Source organism: Prionailurus viverrinus, chromosome D1, assembly GCF_022837055.1.
Source record: "Prionailurus viverrinus isolate Anna chromosome D1, UM_Priviv_1.0, whole genome shotgun sequence".
In the NCBI taxonomy this organism is placed as follows: Eukaryota; Metazoa; Chordata; class Mammalia; order Carnivora; family Felidae; genus Prionailurus; species Prionailurus viverrinus.
The window spans coordinates 12,801,482-12,818,718 of record NC_062570.1 but is presented as its reverse complement, the minus strand read 5'-3'; the positions used below and the strand labels follow the sequence as shown (position 1 = coordinate 12,818,718).

Sequence of the window (17,237 nt, the reverse complement as noted above, 5' to 3'; positions counted from 1 at the left end):
AATTGATTTCATATTTTTCATTCTTTCTGACTCAGGTTTGGTAAATTATACATTTTGAGGAATTTATTTATTCTACTTTGTGCACTTTGTTGGCATGTGATTTTTCAAGTAGTCTCTTCTAATTCTTTGTGTGTCTGTAATATCTGTTGCTACTTCTCTTTAAATTCTGATTTTATTTGGGTCCTATATTTTTTTCCTTGATGTCTCTGAAAGTTTGTCAACCTTATTTCTCTTTCCAAAGAACCCGCTCTTGGTTTCATTGATCTTTTACATTGATTGTTCAGTCTCTATTTTATTTTTTTTTAATTTACATCTAAATTAGTTTTATATTATTTTTGTTTCCCTTTCCTTATGTTCATCTGTTTTGTCTCTTAAAGTCCTCAGATGAGTGAGGTCATATGATTTTTGTCTTTCTCTGACTAATTTCACTTAGCATAACACCCTCCAGTTCCATCCACATAGTTGCAAATGGCATGATTTCATTCTTTTTCATTTCTGAGAAATACTCCAGTGTGTGTGTGTGTGTGTGTGTGTGTGTGTGTGTGTGTGTGTGTGTATATATATATATATATATATATATACACACACCACATCTTGTTTATCCATTCATCCATCGATGGACATTTGGGCTCTTTCCATACTTTGGCTATTGTGGATAGTGCTGCTATAAACATTGGAGTGCATGTGCCCCTTCGAAACCAAATACCTGTATGCCTTGGATAATTACCTAGTAGTGCAATTGCTGGGTCATAGCGTAGTTCTATCTTTAATTTTTTGAGGAACCCCAATTCCAGAGTGGCTGTACCAGTTTGCATTCCCACCAACAGTATAAGAGGGTTCCCCTTTCTCCACATTCTTGCATAGCATGTTTGCTGTGTTTAGCCATTCTGACAGAGGTAAAGTGATAGCTCATTGTAGTTTTGATTTGTATTTCCCTGAAAATGATGGATGTTGAACACCATTTCATGTGTCTATTAGCTTCTGTATGTCATCTTTTGAAAAATGTTAATTCATGTTTTCTGCCTATTTCTTAACTGGATTATTTGTTTTTTGGGTTTTGAGTTTGATAAGTTCTTTATATACTTTGGATACTAACCCTTTATTCAATATGTTATTTGCAAATATATTCGCCTATCCTGAAGTTGACCTTTTAGTTTTATTGTTTCTTTGCTGTACAGAGCTTTTTTATCTTAAGTCCCAATAGTTTATTTTTGCTTTTGTTTACCTGGCCTCCAGAGACGTATCTAGTAAAAAGTTGGTACAGCCAATGTCAATGTGGTCACTGCCTGTGTTTTCTTTTAGGATTGTAATGGTATTCTGTCTCTCATTCGGGTCTTTGATCAATTTTGAATTTATTTTTGTTTATAGTGTAAGTCAGTGGTTTAGTTCCAGTCTTTTACATGTTGCTGTCCAGTTTTCCCAGCGCCATTTGTTGAAGAGACTGTCTTTTTTCCATTGGATATCTTCTTGGTTTGTCAGAGATTACTTGACCATATAGTTGTAGGTTTATTTCTAGGTTCTCTATTCTGTTCCCTTGATCTGTCTATATTTGTTCCAGAACCATACTGTAAACCCCTAGCCAGACTTAACAAAAAGAAAAAAAGACTCAAAATCACAAATAAGGAGAAATAACAACCAACATCACAGAAATACAAACAATTATGAGAATATTATGAAAAATCTGTATGCCAACAGATTGAACAAGCTGGAAGAAATGGATAAATTCCTAGAAACATATAAACTACCAAAACTGAAACAGGAAAAAATAGAAAACTTGAACATACTGATAACAAGCAAAGAAATTGAAACAGTAATAAAAAGTCTCCCAAGAAACAAAGTTCAGGGCCAAATAGCTTCATGGGTGAATTTTACCAAACATTTAAGGAAGGGTTAATACCTATTACTCTCAAATTATTCCAAAAAAAAAAAAAAATAGAAATGGAAGAAAAACTTCCAAATTCATTTTGAGGCAATCATTACCCAAATACCTTTATCTTTAATTTTTGACATTTTAATTACTATGTGTCTCAGCATGGTCCTCCTTGGGTTCATCTTGTTTGGAATTCTGTTTCCTTCCCACGTTAGAAAAAATTTTTTCTATTATTTCTTCAGGTAAGTTTCCTACCCCATTTCCCTCTTTTCTCCTTCATGAATGCCCATGTTTGTTCACGTAATGTTATCCAAGAGATCCTGTAACCTATCCTCGTTTAAATTTTTTTTTTTTTATTTTGCTGTTCACCTTGGGTGCTTTTCATTACCCTGTCTTCCAGACCACCGAGCCATTCTACATTCTGTAATCTGGTATTGATTCCCTCTAGTGTGGTATTAATTTCAGGTATTGTATACTTCAGTCTGATTGGTTCTTTTCTATATTTTTTCTTAAAGTACTCACTGAGTTCATACACTCTTATCTCCAGTCCACTTATCATCTTTATGACCATTACTTTGAACTTTATATCAGGTAGATTGCTTACCTGCATTAAATTCTTTTTTTTCTGAGATTTTGCCTTGTTCTTTCATTTGGAGCATAGTCTTCTGTCTCATCATTTGTCTGTGTTCTGTGTTGGTTTATATATGAATTAGACGGAATAGCTACTTATCTTAAACTTGAAGGAGTGTTCTTATGTATGGTTGTCCATGTGTGCCTTGCAACTTTGCTTTGCTGGCTGCAGCTGTGGCTGATTTGGGCTACCAGCCAGAATTACTCCATGCAGGGGCTTCCCTGGTGGGATGGCCAGAGCTGAAGTGGACACAGGCTCAGGCAGTCCCAAGGCTTTCACATAGAGAGCTCCCTGGCAGGACAGCTGAAGCTAACTAAAGTGGGTACAAACCAGGATTCTCAGGGCTCTTTTTAGAAAGCATCTTGGAAAAATACCTGAAGCTGAAGTGGGTATAGGCCAAGGTGATCCTTGGGTTGCTTTGCAGGGGATGCTCTGGTGAGTGGTTTGGAGTCAAAGTAAACAAACATAAACTAGGAAGTACCAGGGCACTCTGCACTGGGGATGCCCTGGCAAGTTGTCTGAGGCCAAAATGATGTGGGCCTGAAATGTTACAGGGTGTCGTGCACCTTGTTACCTTGGCAAGATGGCTGGAAATGTACTGAGAGCTGATCTGGGATGTCCCATTGTGTACCATGCTGGGCTGCCTTGGTGGGACTTCTGGGATTATGATGGGCTAGGGGAATAGGGCTCACTGAGGTGGGAGGCCAGGTAGGTCATCTAACTCCTGTTGCTGTCCATGCTATCATGGTAGAAGGGGAACATAACTATAGTGCTCACCAGCCCCCCTATTTGAACAGAATTTCAGCAGTTTCCCTACCATTTATTAGAGTTTTAGGGCTGAATCTTTTATATTCTATTTGCTCTTTTAAATCATAGCCTTTGCTATATGCCTCATGGCCTCCAGAGCTGATACGGGCTAAGGGACCAGGGCTCACTGAGGAAGCAGCCAGCTATGGCACTGGGACCCTGCTTCTATCTTCACTATTAAGGTGAAGAGGGTAACATAAACAATGGTGTTCACCAGCTGCTCTGACTTGGGGAGAGTTCCAGCAGCTTTCCTGACATATGGCATGGTTCTGTCTTTATATTCCTTTCCTTTATATTTTAGTTGCTTTTTTAAACTGCAGCTTTTTATTTTTCTGTGTCCCAGGATATATGTATCTGCTCAGAGACCCTTAGTCCTACTCTTCCTCGCTGCAGTTAGTAGCATCAGAGGTGGAAGTTCCCTTTGTTACCATGCCTCTGTCTCTCTTGCCGTTTTCTGTGTGGTCTCTTCATCTTTTGTTGGGCATGAGCTGCTCAATAAGCCTTCAGTTCTTCTTCAGCAGGATCACTCTGTATATAGATGTAGATTTGGCTTATCCATGGAAGAGATAATTCAGGGTATTCAGGGTATTCAGATAATTCAGGGTATTCCTACACCTGGAACTCTGTGTTTTGAATATTAACCCTTTATGAGGTAGATCGTTTGAAAATATCTTGTTCCGTTCCATGAAGCTGTCCTTTCATTTTGCTGATGACTTCGTTTGCTGTGCAAAAGATGGTCTTTTGTGGTTTCATATAAATTCGATTACTCTAATTCTGTGAAAAATACTATTGGTATTTTTATAGAGATTGCATTGAATCTATACATTGCTTTTAGTAGTATGGATATTTAAAAAATAATTATTCTTCAAATCCATGAGCATGGTATATCTTTGCATTTATTCACGGGGTCTTTAATTTCACTCATCAATGTCTTAAAGTGTTCAGTATACATACATACATATTTTTTACCTTCCTGGAGAATTTCTTTTTAGCTATTCTTTATGCATTTGTAAATGGAATTATTTTCTTAATTTCTCTTCCTGGCATAATGTATAGAAAACAACTTCTGTATCCTGCAACTTTACTGAATTTATTATAATTTTTGTGACTCTTTAGGTTTTTCTGTATATAGTATCATATTCTCTGCAAATAGCAATAGTTTTACATCTTCCTTACCAATTTGGATGACGATTATTTCTTTTTCTTGCCTTTTTGCTGTGGCTAGAACTCCCAGTACTCTGTTGAGTAAAAGGCACTAGAGTGGACTTCCTTGTCTTGTTCCTGATCTTACAGAAAAAGCTTTTGGCTTTTCATTATTGATATTAGCTATGGGTTTTTTTTTTTATATATGGCCTTTATTGTGATAAGATACATCTCCTCTAAACCCACGTTGGTTGAGAGTTTTTATCATAAATGAATGTTGATTCGGTCAAGTGCTTTTTCTGTATCAATGAAGATAATTTTTATCCTTCATTTGGTTACTGTGATATATCATGCAACAGTAATGGTATATTGATTGATTTGGGAATACTAAACCATCCTTGGATCCCTGAAATAAATGTTTATTGATTTTGGTGAACAATCCTTTTAATGTGCTTTTGAATTCAGTTTGCTACTACTTTATTGAAGGCTTTTTCATTTATGTTCATCAGGGATATTAGCCTGTAATTTCCCTCTGGCCCCACTATTTTGCATAGGGCCTTTGTCAGGTTTTGGTATTAGGGTAATGCTGGCCTTGTAGAATGAATTTGGAAGTTTCTTTCCTCTTCTCTTTGTGAAATAATTTGAGAAGAATATGTGTTAATTCCTCAAATATTTGGTAGAACTCACCTGTGAAGCCATTTGGTCTTGGACTTAGATTTGTTGGGAGTTTTTACTCACCAATTCAATTTCATTACTAGTTTCAGTCTGTTTAGATTTTCTGTTTTTTCCTAGTTGTAGAAGACTGTATGTTTCTAGAAATTTATCTTCTTCTAGGTTATCTAATTTGTTGGTATATAATTTTTTGTAGTTGCCTCATAATTTTGTGTATTTCTGTGGTGTTAATTGTAGAATTTCCGCTTTTTTATTTCGAGTCCTCTTTTCTTGATGATTCTGGCTAAAAACTTATCAATTTTATCTTCAAAGAGCCAGCTCTTTGTTTTATTGATCTTTCCCGTGTGTGTGTGCGTACTTTATTTCCACTTTGATCTTTGTTATTTCTTTCCTTGAACTATATTTGGGCTTTGTTTATTCTTTTTCTAGTTCCTTTAAGTGTAACATTAGATGGTTTGAGATTTTTGTTTTTCAAGATAGGCAGGTATTTCTTTAAACTTAGAACTGCTTTTGCTTTGTACTAAAGATTTTGAACCATTGTATTTTTATTTTATTTATCTCAAGGTATTTTTTAGTTTTTTCTTTATTTGACCCACTGATGGTTTAGTAGCATGTTTTCTAGCCTCTGTGTGATTGTGTTTTTTCCAGAATCCTTTTCTTGTAAGTTTTCGTTTGTTATTGTGGTCAGGAAATCTTCTTGATATAATTTCAGTTTTATTAAATGTATTGAGACTTTTTTCTGGCCTAACTTGTGATGTATCCTAGAGAATGTTTTATGTACATTTGAAAAGAGTATTTTATATTTAATGTTCTATATATGTCTGTTAAATCCATCTAATCTAGTGTGGTGTTCAACTCACTGTTTCTTTATTGATTTTCTTCTGGATGATCTATCCATTGATGTAAGTAAAGTGTTAAAGTCCCCTTCTTCATTGTATTACTTTTAATTTTTCCCTTTGTTAATATCTACTTTATAGTTAGGTGCTCTAAAGTTGAGTGCATAGGTATTTATAATTGCTTTATTCTCTTGTGGGATGGTTTCCTTTATCATTGTGTGATGCCCTTTTTGTTTCTTGTTAGAGTCTCTTTTTCACATTTCAAGTTTTTATTTAAATTCTAGTTAATTAACATATAGTGTAAATTTGGTTACAGGAGTAGAATTTAGAGATTCATCACTTACACAGCCTCTTTTTTTAATCTATTTTTTTCTGATAGAAGTATTGCTCCTCCAGCTTTTTTTTTTTTTTGCTTCAATTTGCATGAAATTTTTTTCCCATCTCTTCACTTTTAGTTATATGTGTCTTTAAGTCTGAAGGGAGCCTCTTGTAGGCAGCATATAGAAAGGACTTGCTTTTATCCATTTACTCACTGTATGTCTTTGATTATTTAGTCCATTTACACTTACAATAATTATTGTTAAGTATGTACTTCTTGCCATCTTGTTAATTGTTTTCTGGGTTTTTAATTGTTTTTTTATTGAAGTATAATTGGTACATAGTATTACATTAGTTTCAAGTATACAGTATAATGATGCAGCAATTCTATACACTTCTCAGTGCCCCTCAAGATAATTGTACTCTTGATAACAATTATTTCACTCATACTCTCAAATTTCTTCTGACAACCACCAGTTTGTTCTTTGTATTTAAGAGTATATTTTTTCTATCTTCTTTTTTTGTTTGATAAATCATACATGTGAGTGAAATCATATGGTATTTGTCTTTGTCTTATGTCACTTAGCATTATACAACCCGAGATCCATCCATATTGTTACAAAAGGCAAGATCTCCTTCATTTTATGGTCAAATAATATTCCTGTGTGTGTGTGTGTGTGTGTGTGTATACATACGTATGCCTGCATGAGCGTGTATCACATCTTCATTCATCTATCCATGGACACTTGGGTTGCTTCCTTGACTATTATAAATAATATGGGCGCAATAAACATAGGAATTCATATACTTTTTTAATTAGCGTTCTCATTTTCATTGAAGTTACTGAGTTTTATGGTATTTGCATTTTTATTTATTTTACTTACCCAGTCTTTTATGTGTTGCCAGTTGCTATGTACATTAAGCCTCTGAGACAGTCCAGTGTAAGGTTACTGTTCTAGGGGCATATAAACAGAAATTGGTTTATAAATTTCAGTTAATAAGCTTGAAACAAACTAGAGATGGATTAATGTACAATTCAAGTTTGTCATAATCAACCCCTAGATGCAAGAGTGAAGACAGGCAGTAATGAAGATTAACAAGCTTATCAGGATTATGAGACAGCAAATTATTGGAAAGGATACCTTTGATTTATTATAGTCATCAAAGGAATTATTCCAGAGCTGTAGAAATGATGTGAGTCAAATTTGAGAAGGGACAGAGTCAACTGTTAATCACTAAAATTACTTGTGTGTTGGTATCTCCAAAAAGCATTTGAAAACAATGCAAAGAAGTTAATTTTGTCTATCTCAGAAGGAGGATATGTAACCAAGTTATCGGTACACTTTTGTAAGAGCCTGAACTACATCAGAACACAGTGTGTCTTTTGACATAATTGAATGAGTACACAGGAGTATCAGAATAATGATAATCTATTTATCCCTTAACAAGGCACTCAACACTGTTTTGTGATGAAAACCCATGAGAAGTCTGTAGATACCTGGATAAAAGACCTGAACGTGACATCGTAACTAATTAGTTGGCTTTTAGAAAGGCTTAGGTAAATAACAGTATTGTTGCCTGTTACCTGTTTACTTTTTAAATTTTTAACTTTTAAAAGTTTGTATTTAAATATAGTTTATTGTCAAGTTAACTAACATAGTGTATACAATATGCTCTTGGCTTTGAGAGATTGCCATGATTCATCGCTTACATACAACACCCTGTGCTCATCCCAACAAGTGCCCTCCTCAGTGCCCAGCAACCATTTTCCCCTCCCCCCCCGCACACCCCTATCAACCCTCAGTTTGTTTTCTGTGTTTAAGAATCTCTTATGGTTTGCCTCCATCTCTGTTTGAAACTATTTTTCCCCTCCCCTTCCCCCCATGGTTTCTGTTAGGTTCAAGTTCTACGTAGGAGTGAGAACATACAGTATCTGTCTTTCTCTGACTGACTTCACTTGGCATAATACCCTCCAGTTCCATCCACGTTGTTGTAAATGGCAAGATTTCATTCTTTATCATTGCCGAGTAGTATTCCATTGTATATATAAAACACGTATTCTTTATCCATTCATCAGTTGATAGACATTTGGGCCCTTTCCATAATTTGGCTATTATTGATAGTGCTGCTGTAAACATAGGGTACATGTGCCCCTATGAATCAGCACTCCATATCCTTTGGATAAATTCCTAGTAGTGCTGTTGATGGGTCATAGGGTAATTCTATTTTTAATATTTTGAGGAACCTCCATACTGTTTTCCATAGTAGGTGCTAGATTGCATTCCCACCACAGTGCAAGATCCCATTTAAAATTGCACCAAGAACCATAAAATACCTAGGAATAAACATAACAAAAAAGGTAAAAGATCTCTATGCTGAAAACTATAGAAAACTTATAAAAGAAATTGAAGACGACATAAAGAATTGGAAACACACCCCATGCTCATGGATTGGAAGAACAAATATTGTTAAAATGTCAATACTACCCACAGCAATCTATCCTTCCTTCCTTCTATCCCTCCTTCCTTCCTTCTTTCCTTCCTTGCTTCCTCCCTTCCTTCCTTCCTTTTATATCCAAGTTAGCTAGCATATAGTGCAATAATTTCAGAAGTAGATTCTAGTGATTCATTCCCTATGTGTAACACCCAGTGCTTATCCCAAGCGTCTTCCTTAATGCTCCTCACCCATTTAGCCCATCCCCCACCCACAACCCTTCCAGCAACCCTCAGTTTGTTCTCTTTAAGAATTTTGTCCCCTCCTTGTTTTTGTTATTTTTGTTGCCCTTCCCCTATGTTTATCTGTTTTGTATATTAAATTATTCATATGAATGAAGTGATATGATATTTGCCTTTCTGTGGCTAATTTCGCTTAGCATAACACCCTCTAGTTCCATCCACGTTGTTGCAAATGACAAGATTTCATTCTTTTTTTTTTAATTTTGTTTATTTTTGAGAGAGGGAGGCAGACAGAGTGTGATTGGGAGAGGGGCGGAGATAGGGAGACACAGAATCTGAAGCAAGCTACAGGCTCTGAGCTGTCAGCACAGAGCCCAATGCGTAGCTCGGACTCACAAACCGGGAAATCATGACCTGAGCCGAAGTTGGATGCCTAACCAACTGAGCCACCCAAGAGCCCCAAGATTTCATTCTTCTTGATTGCTGAGTAATACTACATTGTATGTATGTGTGTGTGTGTGTGTGTGTGTATACATATATGTGCGTGTATATGTATACATATACACACATACATATACATGTATATGTATCCATATACATGCATGTATATGTATCTATACATATATACACACATACATACATGTGTACATATATATGTATATTTATGTATGTATATATATAATATACTACATCATTATCCATTCATCAGTTCATGGACATTTGGGCTGTTTGTATTCTTTGGCTATTGTTGATAATGCTACTATAAACATTGGGGTGCCTGTGTCCCTTTGAAACAGCACACCTGTATCCATTAGATGAATACCTAGTAGTGCAATTGCTATGTCATAGGGTAGTTCTACTTTTAATTTTTTGATGAATTTCCATACTGTTTTCCAGAGTGACTGTACCAGTTTGCATTCCCACCAGCAGTGCAAAAGAGATCATTTTTCTCCACACCCTCAACAATATCTGTTGTTGACTGAGTTGTTAATTTTAGCCTTTCTGACAGGTGTAAGGTGGAATCTTATTGTGGTTTTGATTTGTATTTCCCTGATGATTGCTGTTGAGCATTTTTTTTTTTATGTGTCAGTTGGCCATCTGGATGTCTTCTTTGGAGAAGCGTCTATTAATGTCTTTTGTCCATTTCTTCACTGGGTTATTTGTTTTCTGCGTGTTGAGTTTGATCAGTTCTTTATAGATTTTGGATACTAACCCTTTATCTGATATGCCGTTTGCAAGTATCTTCCCCCATTCTGTGGGTTGCCTTTTAGTTTTGCTGATTTTTTCCTTTGCTGTGCAGAAGCTTTTTATCTTGATGAGGTCCCAATAGTTGATTTTTTCTTTTGTTTTCCTTGCCTCCAGAGACGTGTTGAGTAAGAAGTTGCTGTGGCCAAGGTCAAGGAGGTTTTTGCCTGCTTTCTACCCTAGGATTTTGATGGCTTCCCGTCTTGTGTTTAGGTCTTTAATCCATTTTGAGTTTATTTTTGTGTATGGTATAAGACAGTGATCCGATTGATTTTTATGCATGTCACTGTCCAGTTTTCCCAGCACCATTTGCTGAACAGACTGTCTTTTTTCCAATGGATATTCTCTCCTGCTTTGTCAAAATTTACTTGGCTGTATGGTTGTAGATCCATTTCTGGGTTCTGCATTCAGTTCCTATGATCTATATGTCTGTTTTTATGCCAGTACCATACTGTCTTGACGATTACAACTTTGCAATACAGCTTGAATTCCCAGATTGTGATGCCTCCAGCTTTGGTTTTCTTTTTCAGGATTGCTTTGGCTATTTGTGTTTTTTTCTGGTTCCATACAAATTTTAAGATTGTTTTTTCTAGCTCTGTGAAGAATGTTGGTGTTATTTTGATAGGGATTACATTGAATATGTACATAGCTTTGTAGATAGCTAAATGTAGATAGCATTTTAATGAAATTTGTTTTTCCAATCTGTTTTTTGTGTGTGTGTGTCTTAAATTTCATGCATAAGCTTTCTATAGTTATCAGTGTGTAGATTTTTCACCTCTTTGGTTAGGTTCATTCTAGGTATTTTATGGTTTTTGGTGCAACTGTAAATGGGATCGATTCCTTGATTTCTCTTTCTGGTTGCTTCATCATTGGCGTATAGAAATGCAACCAATTTCTGTGCATTGATTCTATATCCTGTGACTTAGCTGAAAGCATTGATCAATTCTGACAGTTTTTTGGTGGAATAGTTTGGGTTTTTCCATATGGAGTATCATGGTATCTGTGAAGAGTGAAAGTTTGACTTCCTCTTTGCCGATTTGGATGCCTTTTATTCCTTTATGTTGTCTGAGTGCTGAGTCTAGGACTTCTAATACTATGTTGAATAACAGTGACAAGAATGCACATTCCTGTCATGTTCCTGACCTTGGAGGGAAAGCTCTTGGTTTTTCCCCATTGAGGATGGTATTAGTGGTGGGTCTTTCCTTTATGGCTTTTATGATCTTGAGATATGATCCTTCTATCCTTACTGTCTTGAGGGTTTTTGTCAAGAAAAGATGTTATATTTTGTCAAATGCTTTCTCTGTACCGACTGAGAGGATCATAGTGTTCTTCTCCTTTCTTTTATTGATGTGATGAATCACATTGATTGTTTTGGAGATAATGAACCAGCCCTGCATCTCAGGTATAAATCCCACTTGGTTGTGGTGAATAATTATTTAACTGTATCGTTGTATCCAGTTGGCTAGTACCTTTTTGAGGATTTTTGCATCCATGTTCATCAGGGAAATTGGTCTATAGTTACCCTTTTTTAGTGGGGTCTCTATCTGGTTTTGGAATCAAGGTAATGCTAGCTTCATAGAATGAGTTGGGAAGTTTTCCTTCCATTTCCATTTTTTAGAACAGTTTCAAAAGAATAAGTGTTAACTCTTCCTTAAATGTTTGGTAGAATTTCCCTGGAAAGCCCTCTGCCTCTGGACCCTTGTTTTTTGGGAGATTTTTGATTACTAATTTGATTTCTTTACAGGTTATGGGTCTGTTCAAATTTTATATTTCTTCTTGTTTCAGTTTGGTAGTTTATATGTTTCTAGGAATTTGTCTATTTCTTCCATATCGTCCAATTTATCAGTGTATAATGGCTCATAATTTTATTGTTTATATTTCCGCAGTGGTGGTTGTGATCTCTCCTCTTTTATTCTTGATTTTATTCATTTGGGCCCTTTCCTTTTTCTTTTTAATCAAACTGGCTAGAGGTTTATCAATATTGTTAATTCAAAGAACCAGCTCCAGGTTTTGTTGATCTGTTTTACTGGGTTTTTGTTTGTTTGTTTGTTTTGATAGCATTGATTTCTGCTGTAATCTTTATTATTTACCATCTTGTGCTGGTTTGGGGTTTTATTTGCTGTTCTTTTTCCAGCTCCTTACAGTGAAATGTCAGGTTGTGTATCTGTGATCTTTCTTCCTTCTTTAGGAAGGCCTGGATTGCTATACTTTCCTCTTAAGACCTCCTTTGCTGCATCCCAGAGGTTTGGACTGTGGTGTTACCATTTTCATCGGCTTCCATGTACTTTTTAATTTCTTCTTTAACTTCTTGGTTAGCCCGTTCATTCTTTACTAGGATGTTCTTCAGTCTCCAAGTATTTGTTACCTTTCCAAATTTTTTCTTGTGGTTGATTTCGAGTTTCATAGCGTTTTGGTCTGAAAATATGCATGGTATGATCTCGATATTTTTGTACTTGTTGATGGCTGATTTGTGTCCCATTATGTGATCTATTCTGGAGAATGTTCCATGTGCACTGGAGAAGAATATATATTCCTCTGCTTTAGGATGAAATGTTCTGAATATATCTGTTAAGTCCATCTGGTCCAGTGTGTCATTCAAAGCCGGTTTCTTTGTTGATTTTTTGATTAGATGATCTGTCCATTGTTGTGAGTGGGGTGTTGAAGTCACCTACTATTATGGTATTATTATCAATGAGTGTCTTTATGTTTGTAATTAATTTATATATTCAGTGCTTCCACATTTTGTGCATAAATGTTTACAATTGTTAGGTTTTCTTGGTGGATAAACCCCTTGATTACGATATAACACCCTTCTTCATCTCTTTTTATAGTCTTTATTTTAAAGTCTAGATTGTCTGATAAAAGTATGGCTACTCTGGCTTTCTTTTGTTGGCCATTAGCATGATAGATGGTTCTCCATCCCCTTACTTTCAATTGGAAGCTGTCTTTAGATGTAAAGTAGGTCTCTTGTAAACAGAATATAGATGGATCTTGTTGTCTTATTCATTCTGTTACCCTTTGTCTTTAGATTGGAGCATTGAGTCCATTGATGCTTAGAGTGAGTAATGAAACAAATGAATTTATTGCCATTATGTTGCTTGTAGCATTGGAGTTTCTGGTAGTGTTCTTTGGTCCTTTCTAGTCTGCATTGCTTTTGGTCTTTTTTTTTTTCTTCATCTTTTTTTCCCCTCAAAGATTCCCCCTTAAAATACCTTGCAGGGCTGGTTTAGTGGTCACAAACTCCTTTAATTTTTGTTTGTCTGAGAAACTTTTAATCTCTCCTTATATTTTGAATGACACCCTTGCTGGGTAAAGAATTCTTGGCTGATTATTTTTCCAATTCAGCACATTGAATATATCCTGTCACTGGCCTGCCAAGTTTCTGTGAATAGGTTTGCTGAAACCCTGATCTGTCTTCCCTTGTAGGCTGAGTACTTTTTTCCCCTTGCTGCTTTCATGATTCTCTCCTCACCTGAGTATTTTGTGAATTTGACTATGATATGCCTTGTTGATGGTCGGGTTTTGTTGAATCTAATGGGGGTCCTCTGTGCTTCCTGGATTTTTGAGGTCTGTGTCTTTCCCCAGGTTAGGAAAGTTTTCTGCTATGATTTGCTGACATAACCCTTCTTACTCCTACTTCTCTCTCTTCCTCTTCTGGGACCCCTATGATTCTGATGTTTTTCCTTTTTAATGAGTCACTGATTTCTCTAATTCTTAAATCTTGCTCTTTTGCTTTAGTCTCCCTCTTTTTTTCTGCTTCATTATTCTCTATAAGTTTGTCCTCTATTACTGACTCTGTTCTGCCTCATCCATCCTTGCTGCCATGGCATCCATTCAAGATTGCAGCTCAGTTACATTTCTTATTTGATCCTAACTAGCTTTTACTTCTTTTATCTCCACAGAGAGGGATTCTAACCTATTTTTGACCCCAGCTAGTATTGTTATTATTATGATTCTAAATTCTGGTTCAGATATCTTGCTTGTATCTGTGTTCATTAAGTCCCTGTTTGTCATTTTTTCCTGTTTTTTCTTTTGGGTGAATTACTTCAATTCATCATTTTGAAGGAAGAATTAATAAAATAAAAATATTAAAAATGTAAAAAGTAAAAAAAACAGAAAAAATCAAATAATGGATGCTAGATCCTAGGTGTGTTTTTGTCTGGTTGTTGAAAGAAGCTTGATAGAATAGAGGGAAAAAAGGGAAAGAAAAGAAAACAGTGACGGAGAGTAAAACGTTAAAAATGTTTAAAAAATGAGTACAACAGAATAGAATAAAATGAAATGATAAAAATATAATTTTTTTTTCTTTTTTTTTTTTTCTTTTTTTTTTTTTTTCTGAAATTTATTGACAAATTGGTTTCCATACAACACCCAGTGCTCATCCCAAAAGGTGCCCTCCTCAATACCCATCACCCACCCTCTCCTCCCTCCCACCCCCCATCAACCCTCAGTTTGTTCTCAGTTTTTAACAGTCTCTTATGCTTTGGCTCTCTCCCATTCTAACCTCTTTTTTTTTTTTTCCTTCCCCTCCCCCATGGGTTCCTGTTAAGTTTCTCAGGATCCACATAAGAGTGAAACCATATGGTATCTGTCTTTCTCTGTATGGCTTATTTCACTTAGCATCACACTCTCCAGTTCCATCCACGTTGCTACAAAAGGCCATATTTCATTTTTTCTCATTGCCACGTAATATTCCATTGTGTATATAAACCACAATTTCTTTATCCATTCATCAGTTGATGGACATTTAGGCTCTTTCCATAATTTGGCTATTGTTGAGAGTGCTGCTATGAACATTGGGGTACAAGTGGCCCTATGCATCAGTGCTCCTGTATCCCTTGGATAGATTCCTAGCAGTGCTATTGCTGGGTCATAGGGTAGGTCTATTTTTAATTTTCTGAGGAACCTCCACACTGCTTTCCAGAGCGGCTGCACCAATTTGCATTCCCACCAACAGTGCAAGAGGGTTCCCGTTTCTCCACATCCTCTCCAGCATCTATAGTCTCCTGATTTGTTCATTTTGGCCACTCTGACTGGCGTGAGGTGATACCTGAGTGTGGTTTTGATTTGTATTTCCCTGATAAGGAGCGACGCTGAACATCTTTTCATGTGCCTGTTGGCCATCTGGATGTCTTCTTTAGAGAAGTGTCTATTCATGTTTTCTGCCCATTTCTTCACTGGGTTATTTGTTTTTCGGGTGTGGAGTTTGGTGAGCTCTTTATAGATTTTGGATACTAGCCCTTTGTCCGATATGTCATTTGCGAATATCTTTTCCCATTCCGTTGGTTGCCTTTTAGTTTTGTTGGTTGTTTCCTTTGCTGTGCAGAAGCTTTTTATCTTCATAAGGTCCCAGTAATTCACTTTTGCTTTTAATTCCCTTGCCTTTGGGGATGTGTCGAGTAAGAGATTGCTACGGCTGAGGTCAGAGAGGTCTTTTCCTGCTTTCTCCTCTAAGGTTTTGATGGTTTCCTGTCTCACATTCAGGTCCTTTATCCATTTTGAGTTTATTTTTGTGAATGGTGTGAGAAAGTGGTCTAGTTTCAACCTTCTGCATGTTGCTGTCCAGTTCTCCCAGCACCATTTGTTAAAGAGGCTGTCTTTTTTCCATTGGATGTTCTTTCCTGCTTTGTCAAAGATGAGTTGGCCATACGTTTGTGGGTCTAGTTCTGGGGTTTCTATTCTATTCCATTGGTCTATGTGTCTGTTTTGGTGCCAATACCATGCTGTCTTGATGATGACAGCTTTGTAGTAGAGGCTAAAGTCTGGGATTGTGATGCCTCCTGCTTTGGTCTTCTTCTTCAAAATTCCTTTGGCTATTCGGGGCCTTTTGTGGTTCCATATGAATTTTAGGATTGCTTGTTCTAGTTTCGAGAAGAATGCTGGTGCAATTTTGATTGGGATTGCATTGAATGTGTAGATAGCTTTGGGTAGTATTGACATTTTGACAATATTTATTTTTCCAATCCATGAGCAGGGAATGTCTTTCCATTTCTTTAAATCTTCTTCAATTTCCTTCATAAGCTTTCTATAGTTTTCAGCATACAGATCCTTTACATCTTTGGTTAGATTTATTCCTAGGTATTTCATGCTTCTTGGTGCAATTGTGAATGGGATCAGTTTCTTTATTTGTCTTTCTGTTGCTTCATTGTTAGTGTATAAGAATGCAACTGATTTCTGTACATTGATTTTGTATCCTGCAACTTTGCTGAATTCCTGTATCAGTTCTAGCAGACTTTTGGTGGAGTCTATCGGATTTTCCATGTATAATATCATGTCATCTGCAAAAAGCGAAAGCTTGACTTCATCTTTGCCAATTTTGATGCCTTTGATTTCCTTTTGTTGTCTGATTGCTGATGCTAGAACTTCCAGCACTATGTTAAACAGCAGCGGTGAGAGTGGGCATCCTTGTCGTGTTCCTGATCTCAGGGAAAAAGCTTTCAGTTTTTCCCCGTTGAGGATGATGTTAGCTGTGGGCTTTTCATAAATGGCTTTTATGATCTTTAAGTATGTTCCTTCCATCCCGAATTTCTCAAGGGTTTTTATTAAGAAAGGGTGCTGGATTTTGTCGAAGGCCTTTTCTGCATCGATTGACAGGATCATATGGTTCTTCTCTCTTTTTTTGTTAATGTGATGTATCACGTTGATTGATTTGCGAATGTTGAACCAGCCCTGCATCCCAGGAATGAATCCCACTTGATCATGGTGAATAATTCTTTTTATATGCCGTTGAATTCAATTTGCTAGTATCTTATTGAGAATTTTTGCATCCATATTCATCAGGGATATTGGCCTGTAGTTCTCTTTTTTTACTGGGTCTCTGTCTGGTTTAGGAATCAAAGTAATACTGGCTTCATAGAATGAGTCTGGAAGTTTTCCTTCCCTTTCTATTTCTTGGAATAGCTTGAGAAGGATAGGTATTATCTCTGCTTTAAACGTCTGGTAGAACTCCCCTGGGAAACCATCTGGTCCTGGACTCTTATTTGTTGGGAGATTTTTGATAACCGATTCAATTTCTTCGCTGGTTATGGGTCTGTTCAAGC

At 36.3% G+C, this 17,237-nt stretch overlaps 1 long non-coding RNA gene across 1 annotated transcript; it reads left to right on the top strand.

Annotated features, from left to right (window-relative positions):
* The first annotated feature begins 597 nt into the window (after nt 1-597).
* On the top strand, nt 598-8,549 carry LOC125146628 (uncharacterized). Its single transcript, XR_007144828.1, has 3 exons — nt 598-746; nt 1,499-1,504; nt 8,493-8,549. It is a non-coding gene; the product is annotated as an uncharacterized LOC125146628 (long non-coding RNA).
* Nucleotides 8,550-17,237: the final 8,688 nt, after the last annotated feature.